Below are 13,658 nucleotides of genomic sequence, written 5' to 3'. Positions count from 1 at the left end.
AAATAAACCCCAAGATGATTTAAAATAAAGAGACAAACTAATGACACAGTCTCTAAACTATAACTGACAAACATGTCTAACAATGAAAGATGTCAATAGTAAAACAAAAGGAGAATAAATGAATATTAATTTACAGTGCACAATAATGTCCAAATGTCCAACACTGTATTCTGCTTTATGCATAGTTTTATCCATTCATGTCTCATTCCCACCCTTCACATGTTCCAGTCAAATTTCATGAAGAAATTGTATTTTGCCTACTTTTAGGACCTGTTTTTAGATATATTTTGCATTGTAACATTAGTTTCATGATAATTAAGAACATTTATTTTTATTTTTATAAATGTTATAACATAATGCAAATGCACAACAATATATTTGTCATAATGCTAAAATACATAATGAAATTGTGAATGATTTATTCATCATGGTTATATTTGTTGTAATGCCTATCTTGATTGATATTTCTTTAATTTTTTATTATTGTTTTTAAGTATTTTTATTGCAACAAAGTACAAACATGGGGGGTGGGGGGTAATTGTTGTGAAAATAATGTCACAATGCAAAAGATGTTTTGGTCCAAAAACAGGCTTCATTTCTTTTTGTTACATATATACTGTATATATATATATATATATATATATATATATATATATATATATATATATATATATATATATATATATATACACACACACACTCACAGTGTTGGGGAAGTTACTCAAAAAAGTAGTCCACTACAAATTGCTAATTACTTCTCTAAAGTTTTACATTTTTATCATTACTAATTACTTTAATTTTCAGTTACTTTCTAAAACACTTAACAAATATTCTTTTTCCCCCCACTTAATTTGAAAATACAAAACATCTATATTTTCTCCTTGTTCATAATCGCACGCTGTCAGAGAAACGCAAACAGAATATAACATATATATTAATATTTTAAATGTATTATTGATAAATTATCTTTAAGACAATGTAACCCAATGAATGTAGTTAAAAGTAATTACCTTAATCCAAAGTCAGTTGTAATATATATATATATATATATATATATATATATATATATGACACTAGTAAATTTTCCAACAATTGTTTACAGTCAGATTGTTTCACTTTTAATTGACTATATCACAATTCCTGTGGGTCAGAAGTTTACATACACTAAGTTAACTGTGCCTATAAGCAGCTTGGGAAATTCCAGAAAATTATGTCAAGCCTTTAAACAATTAGCCAATTAGCTTCTGATAGGATGTATTTTAAGGCCTACCTTAAAACTCAGTGCCTCATTGCTTGACATCATGGGAAAATCAAAAGAAATCAGCCAAGACCTCAGAACAAAAATTCTGGACCTCCACAAGTCTGGTTCATCCTTGGGAGCAATTTCCAAACACCTTAAAGTACCACGTTCATCTGTACAAACATTAGTATGCAAGTATAAACACCATGGGACCACACAGCCATCATACCACTCAGGAAGGAGACGCATTCTGTCTCCTAGAGATGAACGTAGTTTGGTGCAAAAAGTGCAAATCAATCCCAGAACAACAGCAAAAGACCTTGTGAAGATGCTGGAGGAAACAGGTTGACAAGTATCTATATCCACAGTAAAATGAGTCCTATTTCGACATAACCTGAAAGGCTGCTCAGCAAGGAAAAAGACACTGCTCCAAAACCACCATAAAAAAAAGCCAGACTACAGTTTGCAAGTGCACATGGGGACAAAGATCTTACTTTTTGGAGAAATGTTCTCTGGTCTAATGAAACAAAAAAATTAACTGTTTGGCCATAATGACCATCATTATGTTTGGAGGAAAAAGGGTGAGGCTTGCAAGCTGAAGAACACCATCCCAGCTGTGAAGCGTGGGGGTGGCAGCATCTGTTGTGGGGGTGCTTTGCTGCAGGAGAGACTGGTGCACTTCACAAAATAGATGGCATCATGAGGAAGGAAAATTATGTGGATAAATTGAAGAAAAATTTTAAGACATCAGCCAGGAAGTTAAAGCTCAGTCACAAATGGGTCTTCCAAATGGACAATGACCCCAAGCATACCTCCAAAGTTGTGGCAAAATTGCTTAAAGACAACAAAAGTCAAGGTACTGGAGTGGCCATCACAAAGCCCTGACCTCAATCTGATATAAAATTTGTGGGCAGAACTGAAAAAGCATGTGCGAGCAAGGAGGCCTGCAAACCTGACTCACCAGTTCTGTCTGGAGGAATGGGCCAAAATTCCAGCAACTTATTGTGAGAAGCTTGTGGAAGGCTACCCAAAACATTTGACCCAAGTTAAACAATTTAAAGGCAATGCTACCAAATACTAACAAAGCATATGCGAACTTCTGACCCACTGGGAATGTGATGAAAGAAATAAAAGCTGAAATAAATCATTCTCTCTACTATTATTCTGACATTTCACATTCTTAAAATAAAGTAGTGATCCTAACTGACCTAAGACAGGGAAAGTTTTCTACGATTAAATGTCAGGAATTTTGAATAACTGAGTTTAAATGTATTCGGCTAAGGTGTATGTAAACTTCTGACTTCAACTGTATACATATATATTTGATAACATTTGATTATGGGATGAAATGTGGCAATAAAGACAAAAAGCTTCAGCATACAAAAAGTGTAGGGAGAGAGAATGATTTTGGATGCAGATGTGTCTATCTGTGATCTGTGATCATAACCAACAGATGTCGCTGTTACAGTATGTCTTATGAAATGTTTGTAAAAGGAGTGTGGATGACCTTCTGTAGGAGAAGCTCTTCAGTTTGGATGGAATTTGCCATGATCATCTGAAATCCAGCACATGCAATATGAAGTTCATTGCACCAATTAAATCATTCACTAAACTGACAGTAAAGAGTGCAATATCAATGCAATATTTTTGTCAGCAGATATATCACCCTGCATCTCTTGCCTGGTTACAGGAGACCTCCTGGGGAAAACTAAGTTTGCTGCTGGAAGTGGTATTATGGAGGCCAGCAGGGGGTGCTCACCATGCGGTCTGTGTGGGTCATAATACCCCAGTATAGTGATGGGGACACTATACTGTAAAAAAGCTCTGTCTTTGGATGAGATGTTAAAATGAGGTCTTGACTCTCTGTGGTCATTAAAAATCCCTGGGCAAAAATAGTAGGGGTATAACCCCAGTGTCCTGGCCAATATTCCCCCCATTGGCCCTTATCTTTTATGGCCTCCTAATAATCTCCATCCCTGAATTGGCTACATCACTCAACTCTCCTCTCCACCAATAGCTAGTGTGTGGTTGGTGTTCTGGCACACTATGGCTGCGGTTGTATCATCCAGGTGGATGCTGCACACTGGTGGTGGTTGAGGAGATTCCCCCTATACTATGTAAAGTGCTTTGAGTGCCTAGAAAAGCGCTTTATAAATGTAAAGAATGATTAATTATTATTATTAATTATATCAACTTACAGACTTCACCAAAATTTGAAGTAGTAGAAATTTTGAATGAAAAGAAATACCAACAGAGATTGAAGTAAGAACTTTGGGACACAACACGGCAAAGGGTGTACTATTTCCTGTTTAAGCATTTCTTTTCACACCATTGTTTTATTATTATTATTATTATTATTATATATCATAAAACTTTGTTACTGTTAACGGCTGTCACCCCTCCCCATCCCCTTCACATGCACTTAAAAAAAGTGAATGCGGGAGACAAGAGAAGAAACTGTGGCCGTCTGAGAGATGTCAGCCAAATCTTCTGTAATACAATTTGGCTACCTAAACCAGTGTTTCCCAAACACTGTGCCCACTAGTGTGCCATGAAAGATTGTCAGGTGTGCCATGGAAAATTATCAAATTCCTCAAAATAAATAAATACAGTTTTTTCTGGTATTTTAGTGAAGCCATAGAGATGGTAGAAGAGTTTTAAAGTTGCCAATTCAGTATATCCAAAAACACCGTGATTCAATGTGTAGATTCTGAGGTACTGTAATCTTCACTGAGCACGTTTGACATCTGAACCAGTGCATGGAGGCTGGGTGGCTGCTCCCGTGTCCTAGTGCCTCCCGGATCCAACATCTGTCAGTGCGACTAATATGTTTTTTTTTTCTTTTATTTTCTCTCTCTCTTAACAACAACGCGATTTTGACCCGGTGCGACTTCTAGTCAGGTGCGACACTATTTCTGGAAAATACAGTAAATAAATACAAAATAAAATAAAAAAACGGCTGTGCCGTTGCAAGAAATAATTTGCACGAACAAATCTACAAATTGGAAAAGACACAAATTTGTTGGCTTTTCTTTATCCAATTGGTGCTCTTGGCATCTGTGACCTCATTATACAGTATACCTATGTTACTTGCATTTTTTGCATGGCCGAATTTCAAACATTACAAATTCACACTACTAAGACAGACAGAAAACATGGACAAGTTCTTGAAAAGGAAAACTATCGACGATGGTTATGTGGGATAGTGTTGTGCCATGGGATTTTTTTAATCTGAAAAATTGTGCCGTGGCTGAAAATAGGTTGGGAAACATTGACCTAAACCACAAAGAGTTCATCTGCAAAAAAGTGTCCAAAAGAAAACACACAGCAGTATGTAAATTCTGCAATGCAATGTTACCGAGACGTAAAGTCAGATTTTCCAACTTCCTACTGGGAAAAGTGCAATGGAACACCACTTGAAGACATGATTACAACTTGGAAAGTCAACTCCAATTTCACCAAGATGCAAGTGCGTGACATTACACAATCATGTCGGCACCCAGGAAGATGTACAAAATAAGTGATAAACATTCATTTTTAATAGATAATATCAATAAATTTGTCAAAGTTCTTACATTACATGATATTAAAGCATGTTTAACAAACGTTAGCAGAGTAGCAGGTGTTCAAAACATGGTGAATTATACTCTCCTTTGATAACACAATTTAGCACAAATGCTAGCGTTGCAGATTGTTTATGAATTGGGTTGATAGGAGACATCTCTGGTGACAGTCAAACACCTGCTAAGCTAACGGGAGCATTGCAGTTTTGTTTCCTTTAACGTCATCTTCCGAGCATCTGGCAATGGAATGCCTTTAGTCGGAGATCAGAGATATCAAGTGGAATATCCCACATCTGATTTGAATGGAACACAGCATCTGTACCTAAACTCATCTTCACCCCTCACCCAAAGAGATTTAGCGAGTATTAGCTATAGCTACCTAGGTATTTACTGTTTTTTAGGGCACTAGTTTCATTTGCTTGCCAGCTATTTGCCACCTAGCTAGGTGCGCAATCTACCTAATTTAGTTAACATATATTGAGGGATGTAGCTAATGCAGTGTTAACTTTGTGAGAGATTGAGGGGATAGGGCATGTGGTGACTGTATTTCCTAAGATACGTTTTTGCTTGTGATAAACAATGACGAGACAGGCCACATAAAGCTATGTAGCTAATGTATATAAAGTTACATCAACGTTAGCTAATGTCAGCTCTGACATAAACGCTACATGCTGCGGTAACGCTCCCTCACTTGGGTGAGAGAGCTAGTGATGTGACAGCAGAGAGTGGAGACCAAGTAATGCGCCTCCACTTATATGAAAATGTTTTGAAATATTCTGTACTTAATGATAGTTTCTAGGGAAGAGTCATCCAGAAAACCTGATGCGATGATTGCACAAAAATTTTATTGTTTTAAGTGGATGGTAAAACTTGGAAAAGGAGTGTTGAATAAAGATGGTTAAGTTGATTTCAGCTCCTTCGTGTTTGTTTGTATTTGTTTGCTCATAGAAAACAAAGGAAAATCCACTCACATAAAATTCACCTCTGCAGTGCCTTTTGATTATTTTATCAAGACATTTCTCATGGTACACTGATACACACACACACACACACACACACACACATGTATATATATATACACTACCGGTCAAAAGTTTTGAAACACTTATTCTTTATTATAATTTTTTTTCTTCACATTTTAGAATAATAGTAAAGTCATCAAAACTATGGAATAACATAAATAGAACTATGGGAATTATGTTGTGACTAAACAAAATCCAAAATAAATCAAAACTGTGTTATATTTCATCATCTTCAAAGTAGTCACTCTTTGCCTAGAATTTGCAGACATGTACTCTTTACATTTTCTCAAACAACTTCTTGAGGTATCACCCTGGGATGCTTTTTAAACAGTATTGAAGGAGTTCCCATCTATGTTGGGCACTTATTGGCTGTTTTTCTTTATTATTTGGTGCAAGTCATCAATTTAAAAAAAATATATATATTTTTAATTAATTACATTTTAGTTTTGTAATGAAATAAATTAATATGGTGGCACAATTATATTTTTGTCTACAAAACTAATTTCAAACATTTAAGCATATGCCTTCAGATCAAAAGATTTTTAAGATCATGAGAAACATTTCAGTCAAGTGTTTCAAAACTTTTGACCGGTAGTGTATATACAGTGGTGTGAAAAAGTGTTTGCCCCCTTCCTGATTTCTTATTTTTTTGCATGTTTGTCACACTTAAATGTTTCAGATCATCAAACAAGTTTAAATATTAGTCAAAGATAACACAAGTAAACACAAAATGCAGTTTTTAAATAAAGGTTGTTATTATTAAGGGAAAACAAAATCCAAACCTACATGGCCCTGTGTGAAAATTGATTGCCCCCTAAACCTAATAACTGGTTGGGCCACCCTTAGCAGCAACAACTGCAATCAAGCGTTTGCGATAACTTGCAATGAGTCATTTACAGCGCTGTGGAGGAATTTTGGCCCACTCATCTTTGCAGAACTGTTGTAATTCAGCCACACTGGAGGGTTTTCGAGCATGAACTGCCTTTTTAGGGTCATGCCACAGCATCTCAATAGGATTCAGGTCAGGACTTTGACTAGGCCACTCCAAAGTCTTCATTTTGTTTTTCTTCAGCCATTCAGAGGTGGACTTGCTGGTGTGTTTTGGATCATTGTCCTGCTGCAGAACCCAAGTTCGCTTCAGCTTGAGGTCACGAACAGATGGCCGGACATTCTCCTTCAGGATTTTTTGGTAGACAGCAGAATTCATGGTTCCATTTATCACAGCAAGTCTCCCAGGTCCTGAAGCAGCAAAACAGCCCCAGACCATCACACTACCACCACCATATTTTACTGTTGGTATGATGTTCTTTTTCTGAAATGCGGTGTTACTTTTATGCCAGATGTAATGGGACACACACCTTCCAAAAAGTTCAACTTTTGTCTCATCAGTCCACAGAGTATTTTCCCAAAAGTCTTGGGGATCATCAAGATGTTTTCTGGCAAAAATGAGACGAGCCTTAATGTTCTTTTTGCTCAGCAGTGGTTTTCATCTTGGAACTCTGCCATGCAGGCCATTTTTGCCCAGTCTCTTTCTTATGGTGGAGTCATGAACACTGACCTTAACTAAGGCAAGTGAGGCCTGCAGTTCTTTGGATGTTGTTGTGGGGTCTTTTGTGACCTCTTCGCTGCGCTCTTGGGGTAATTTTGGTCGGCCGGCCACTCCTGGGAAGGTTCACCACTGTTCCATGTTTTCGCCATTTGTGGATAATGGCTCTCACTGTGGTTCTCTGGAGTCCCAAAGCTTTAGAAATGGCTTTATAACCTTTTCCAGACTGATAGATCTCAATTACTTTCTTTCTCATTTGTTCCTGAATTTCTTTGGATCTCGGCATGATGTCTAGCTTTTGAAGATCTTTTGGTCTACTTCACTTTGTCAGGCAGGTCCTATTTAAGTGATTTCTTGATTGAGAACAGGTGTGGCAGTAATCAGGTCTGGGTGTGGCTAGAGAAATTGAACTCAGGTGTGATAAACCACAGTTAAGTTATGTTTTAACAGGTGGGGCAAACACTTTTTCACACAGGGCCATGTAGGTTTGGATTTTGTTTTCCCTTAATAATAACAACCTTCATTTAAAAACTGCATTTTGTGTTTACTTGTGTTATCTTTGACTAATATTTAAACTTGTTTAATGATCTGAAACATTTAAGTGTGACAAACATGCAAAAAAATAAGAAATCAGGAAGGGGGCGAACACTTTTTCACACCACTGAATATGGCAATAAAAGAGGTGAATGAAGAGGAATCTTCATTTGTTTTCTGTGGGTGTCTTTATGGGAATGTGGATCTTTCAGATCAATTTGAGGAGTGCCTATGGTTTGCATGTTCCACATTTTATCGTAAGTGTGTCATGCAGGCTCGCACTGGTCTGGTCTTGATCTTGACTCGGTCTCGCCCTGCCTTGGTCTTGGTCTTCGTCTTGACTTGGTCTCAACCCCTCAAAGTCTTGGTCTTATCTTGGTCTCGATACACTCTGGTCTTGGTCTTGACTCGGTCTCGGTTTAGGTGGTCTTGACTACAACACTGTTACAAGTAATGAGTTTCTAGTGATGAGATAAATATTTTTTGGAAGGGCATAAATTGGGATTTTGAAGGTGTACACTACATAGCCAAAAAGTTTGTGGACAACCCCAAACAAAATTTCAAAAGTATGGGCATTAATCCCTCTCTTTGCTGTTATGACAGTCTCCACTCTTCAAGGAAGGCATTCTACAGTAGATGTTGAAACATGACTTGTTTGCAATCACAGTTTCAATCAATCCCAAAGGTGCTCATCTGGGTTTTGTCAGACTGTTCCACACCAGACTCAGTAAACCATTTCTTTAAGGCTGTCACTTGCTGAAAAAGAAAAGGTATGTCCCATTCTACTGAAAATGTTCACATGGCTGTATTCTTGATTGTATGCACCTGTTAGTAATGCGAGTACTGTGTAAGGTCATTTACAACAATTGATTTAAGATAATTAAATCTATTAAAATAATAGATTAACAGAGTTCATTGTTCATCAAATCAGTTGAACAGCTCTTTGAGCAAACATTTTACAGTGCACACAAGGAATCCAGACTACATTCACTTTGTTTTGTAGATAATTTCAGCCTCAGACCATATTCTCCTGAGACCCAGAATTCATTTTTGTCCTCTGTAGATGACAGATTATTATTAAAATTTCTCTTAGCCCACAAGTGCCACAGTTGTAAGTCCATCTGAAAGAGGACACCCTGGGCTTTTCAGAGAACCAGGTGTTTTGGAGTTTGGCTAAGACAATTTCTCTACAGTGTTGACAAACACTCAATGCAGGCACCACTAATGCACACTAGAGTGCATTCAAAAATACATGCTGTAAATACTATATCTTTAAAATGGATCTGTTTCAACATTTTCATTAGTGTTACAGACAGTATCAGCACCAAGATTAATTACATAAGGGGGCAGGCCGGCAATATATATCATGGCAAGAGAGTTTTCTATACTGTATATCGTCTATCAGCAGTGGTTCTAGGGTCAGTGGACTTTCGGGGCTTAGCCCAGACCTCTTTGATTATGTATGGGGCCATCCTTGGATCAAATATCGGAAGATAATACACTTTAAAAATAAAAACTTAAAATATTACATCTGTAGAGTGTCATTTATATAGTAAATCTTTAACCTCTTATACTCTGCAGGATTATTGGGCTACCACCTGAAATATTTCTCACACAAATATAAAGGCTCCCTGTTCACACATACAGTGGACTAATGTCATAAAAAAAAATTATCATTTTACAGATAACCCCCTAAATGTTAAGAAATTATTGCAATAATTAATAAATAATTTTGTAAATGTTTACAATTTTATGTTAAACCTATATATATATATATATATATATATATATATATATATTTTTTTAACAATAATTATTTTTTATGTCTAAAGTTTAAAAGCTGCCATTTCAGTTCTGTGTCCTCTATTTTCAAGCAAAAGTTCATATTTTATTCCACTGGATGGCAGCAAGTGCAAGAATTTTTTATTTTTTTCCCCTCTATCACCTTTTATCACATTATACTGATCTGAAATGTAGATGGTGCTCTAACACATTTTAGCCCTCACATTGGCACTCACCCATAAGTTTTTTTTTTTTTTTTTTTGTGCTAAGAGCTTCCACATTGTTTTGTTGAATTAGTTGTCTAGAAGCCCAATCTAGGTGTCAGCAGAGAACCCCAGCTTTACAATGATGTGTAACATTCCATCTTCTATAGATGAGAACCTATTTTGCTGATGATTTGTTTCTCATACTTTTTCTACCAGACCTCATATTTAGTTTTAAGTTTTTTTTTGACACAACATTGGATTATTCACCCAAAGCAAGCTAACAAACAAGTAAACAAGTAATATCTTTAACTCATTTTAAAGCTAACAATCCAAGGTAAGATTTGATATACAGTTTGAGGCTATTTGGGGCTTACAGATCAGTGGTCAGCACAGAAAAGTGACCTTTGCATTTTATGCCTTTCCGAAATAAAATTTAGCTTTGTGATATTTTTTAAAACAATTAAAACTGTGGTATTATGGCAACAAAATAAAGTGTACAGTCACTTTCCTGAGCATGAGAGCTTTCATTTGATATATGACTTGTCAATTTAAGTGCTATGTGAAGGACTTTATATTAGTTTTAGTAACCTCTAGGTGGGGCCAATTTGCGACACAAATATTTTCATGCCTTGTTTTGTTATTTTATGTAACTAAATGCAAACATTCTCTGAAAAGCTCAGATTCTAAGCTTTCAAATGATACCACATATGCCTAACTTGTGCATCCAGGGACTTAAGTGTTTTAAGTAATAAAATGGCTTTCCATATAGCGCCTCCCCACGCAGTTTAAATATTATTGAAAATAAAACTAAAATGTCCCTCTAACATTCGTCAGCCTCGGATATGCTCAGAGATCAAAAGTTGCATGCAATACATGCTTTTAACATTGTGTACTTTAAAACGTGATAAAAACATAAATAAAAAAAACACTTGTAGGGGAGTTTGTGGTCGACATTGTACTTCACTGGTTTGGAGGATTGTACTCACCCCAGGGTGTCAGTAAAAACACTTTCCACAGGATTCAGACTAAATCTGGTATTTAATTTGAAACTTGAAGAAATGTAACTCTTTTTGGTTCACTTAACAGCATTATACAGGGCATTACTCCATTTCTGTTTGGTTTGAATAAAAGTTGTGTTGTGCGCTACATTCAGGAGTGGGTTTGGTTATTAGCAATAATTAATAATTATCAAATATAATTATTAATTATTAAAATCAATGGAATGTTGATTAGAACACTAGCTTATTGATCCTTCAAATCAACAATCATCAAAGATAATTATCAATTATCAAAATCAATAGAATATTAATTAGGATTAATATCGCCGGGGCACCACCCTGGAATCAGGGACTAATAACCAGACAGTATAACATTCTCAATATAGGATTGTTCTGTTAGGAAGGTCGACGTCCGGAGAACATCGAAATTCAGAAGGAAAACAATGAAGGCTTGAGTCCGAGCACTGACATCCCCTGCCAGCCCTTGACACAGGTGTATACAAAACAAACCAAAACACTTCTCTTTGAAATATAACAAAGTTTATTGATGCAGTAATATCAATTAATAATCAATACAATGCAGTCAATAAACTTCCGAATTACAACTACAAACTAAACAGTGACAAGATTAGATATGGTAACAAAATAAGCCTATAACACATGAGAGGAAGATATGTTTGTGTGTAAGGAGTGACGCGCACAACATGGCGGACGTGACTCTCGTGGAGAGTATGTCACCTGAGGTTTCCGACCGCGAATGTGGGTGGAGAGAGGCTAGTTAATGGCCTCTGCCCATTTAACAAGTGTTTCAATTGCATGATAACTTAGGGACAAAGCTGAGCTTTAATATTAAGTTATCTACTATCCAAATGTGTGTGCGGGTATGTTTGTGAGGGGTCGTGTGTGCGGTTAGTACGATAGAAAGAGAGAAGAGTGACGGCACTGAAGCCGGTTTGGCGATCGTGGGAAAGCAACTGTTAGTTTATCACTCAGAGACGCGATGAACGGCTCGTAAACTGTCCCGCGGTCTTTGGTTCTTTAATGGATAAACTCAGTGTGCCGGTCTCACCCGCGATGGCGGAAATACACAACAGTCTAACATGGTTGGACTACAACACAGCAAATCTCATTCATGGTAGCAGCAATGAGCGGACTCGGCGGTTCTTAAACTGTACAAGTAATAACCTTGATAAACAAGAATAACACACTTTAATAATCTATTACTGCCCTGACATAAACCTCTTACTTGAATCGCATGAGGAGATGGGTAGAATGTGTGTTCATCCATCGTTTGACTCCGACTCGGTTCCTCGAAGCTCAGGTTATGATGGGAGGCTGTTTCCTCGCTCTGTCGGCAGGCGGTACGGCTGCAGATTCTCGGCGGGCTGGCAGAGAAATCAGCGAAGTCGACTCGGTTGAAGAGGGAAGAGAAATCTTCTTTCCTCACTTCTGCAGGCAAACGGATGAAGACGTGGATTGCTCGGCGGTTTCCTTCGGATCCATTAGCGTGTTCGGTAGAAGAGTAGCAGAGCTGCGTCTATACACGGCACGTAATGTCACTGGAAGCAATGCCCAGAAAGATCTCAGAGGTTTTTCTACTCCCGATGATGTCATGGTTGGGGGCATTCTGTCATGCGCCTCATCCAATAGGAGTTGAGAGTTCAATCCTTCGGAATTTCACACACAGGTGTAAAGTGAGCAAGGCTTCATGGGATTTATAGTCTGTTATGGACTCCCTTTGTTTGATTTTGGTGCAGTTGTTATCAGTAAGGTTTTATGACTGTGTGTGTAAGCCTCAGTCAGGCTTTATGACTGTGTGTAGGCCTGCCTTTGTCTGAATACATGAGGCCCAACATTCCCCTCTTTGGTCTGAAGAGTTGGTTGTTGTCCAGCGTATTCCTGATAGAAAAGAAAACGGTTGCACGGTCCATACAGTTCATTAGAGTTCACAGAGGCTTTATCGTCTGGATAGAGATTGAGGCACATCTGGGCATAGAACTTCTAGCTAAGTCTAAAACTACATTCATCACACATAAACATTTCAAGTTATAGGTAGGCACAGCATTAATCGTAACACAATCCTTTGTTGTTCTTTGGTCATAACACAAAATAAAAGTAGAACCTGACAATGATTACTAGGTCCAAAACGTTAGAGGAAAGGAAAGGAGGGTTAGAGGTTAAATGGCTTATCCTTGGAAATGATTGGGGATAACCTGTGGGATGGGCTCAGACTGGTGTGTAAAACGTGACTGTACGAGAAGGAGGGAGTCCAGTCTGGCCTGTAGGTGTTGAATGTACCTGTACATGGCATGTGCAATCATTGCCGTGATGATCCAACCACTAAGGAGGAGCCAGAGGGCGACTGATAGGGTATTCTTGGTAAGATGACGATCTGCCTATGTGACTAGGAAAAATAATGGTCAAGCCAGTCGGTTTGAGACTGAACTTCACTAATTTCGTCCCTTCAGCCTGAAGCTGCTGTTGAAGGGTGTCATCAATGGTGAGGTTGTGACCTCTAAATGCATCCATGATCTCAATTTCTGCATCATGTTTGTCGACATTGAGATGATGGAGGACAATATTGTCAATGTGCACGGTGGCTCCTTGGGGACCATTAAGAACATCTGGTTTGGTAGCGTTAGTTTAGTGGCTGTATCATGGCGATCGTATGATATTAGAACTTCGGTGGCTGGTGTGTTAACGAGCCAGCGATTGCCTGCTTGCTCTACACTTGTCTCTGTTCATTCATCTTTGACAGACATGCTAC

Source organism: Myxocyprinus asiaticus, chromosome 39, assembly GCF_019703515.2.
Source record: "Myxocyprinus asiaticus isolate MX2 ecotype Aquarium Trade chromosome 39, UBuf_Myxa_2, whole genome shotgun sequence".
Classification (NCBI taxonomy): domain Eukaryota; kingdom Metazoa; phylum Chordata; class Actinopteri; order Cypriniformes; family Catostomidae; genus Myxocyprinus; species Myxocyprinus asiaticus.
This window is presented reverse-complemented; position numbering follows the sequence as displayed.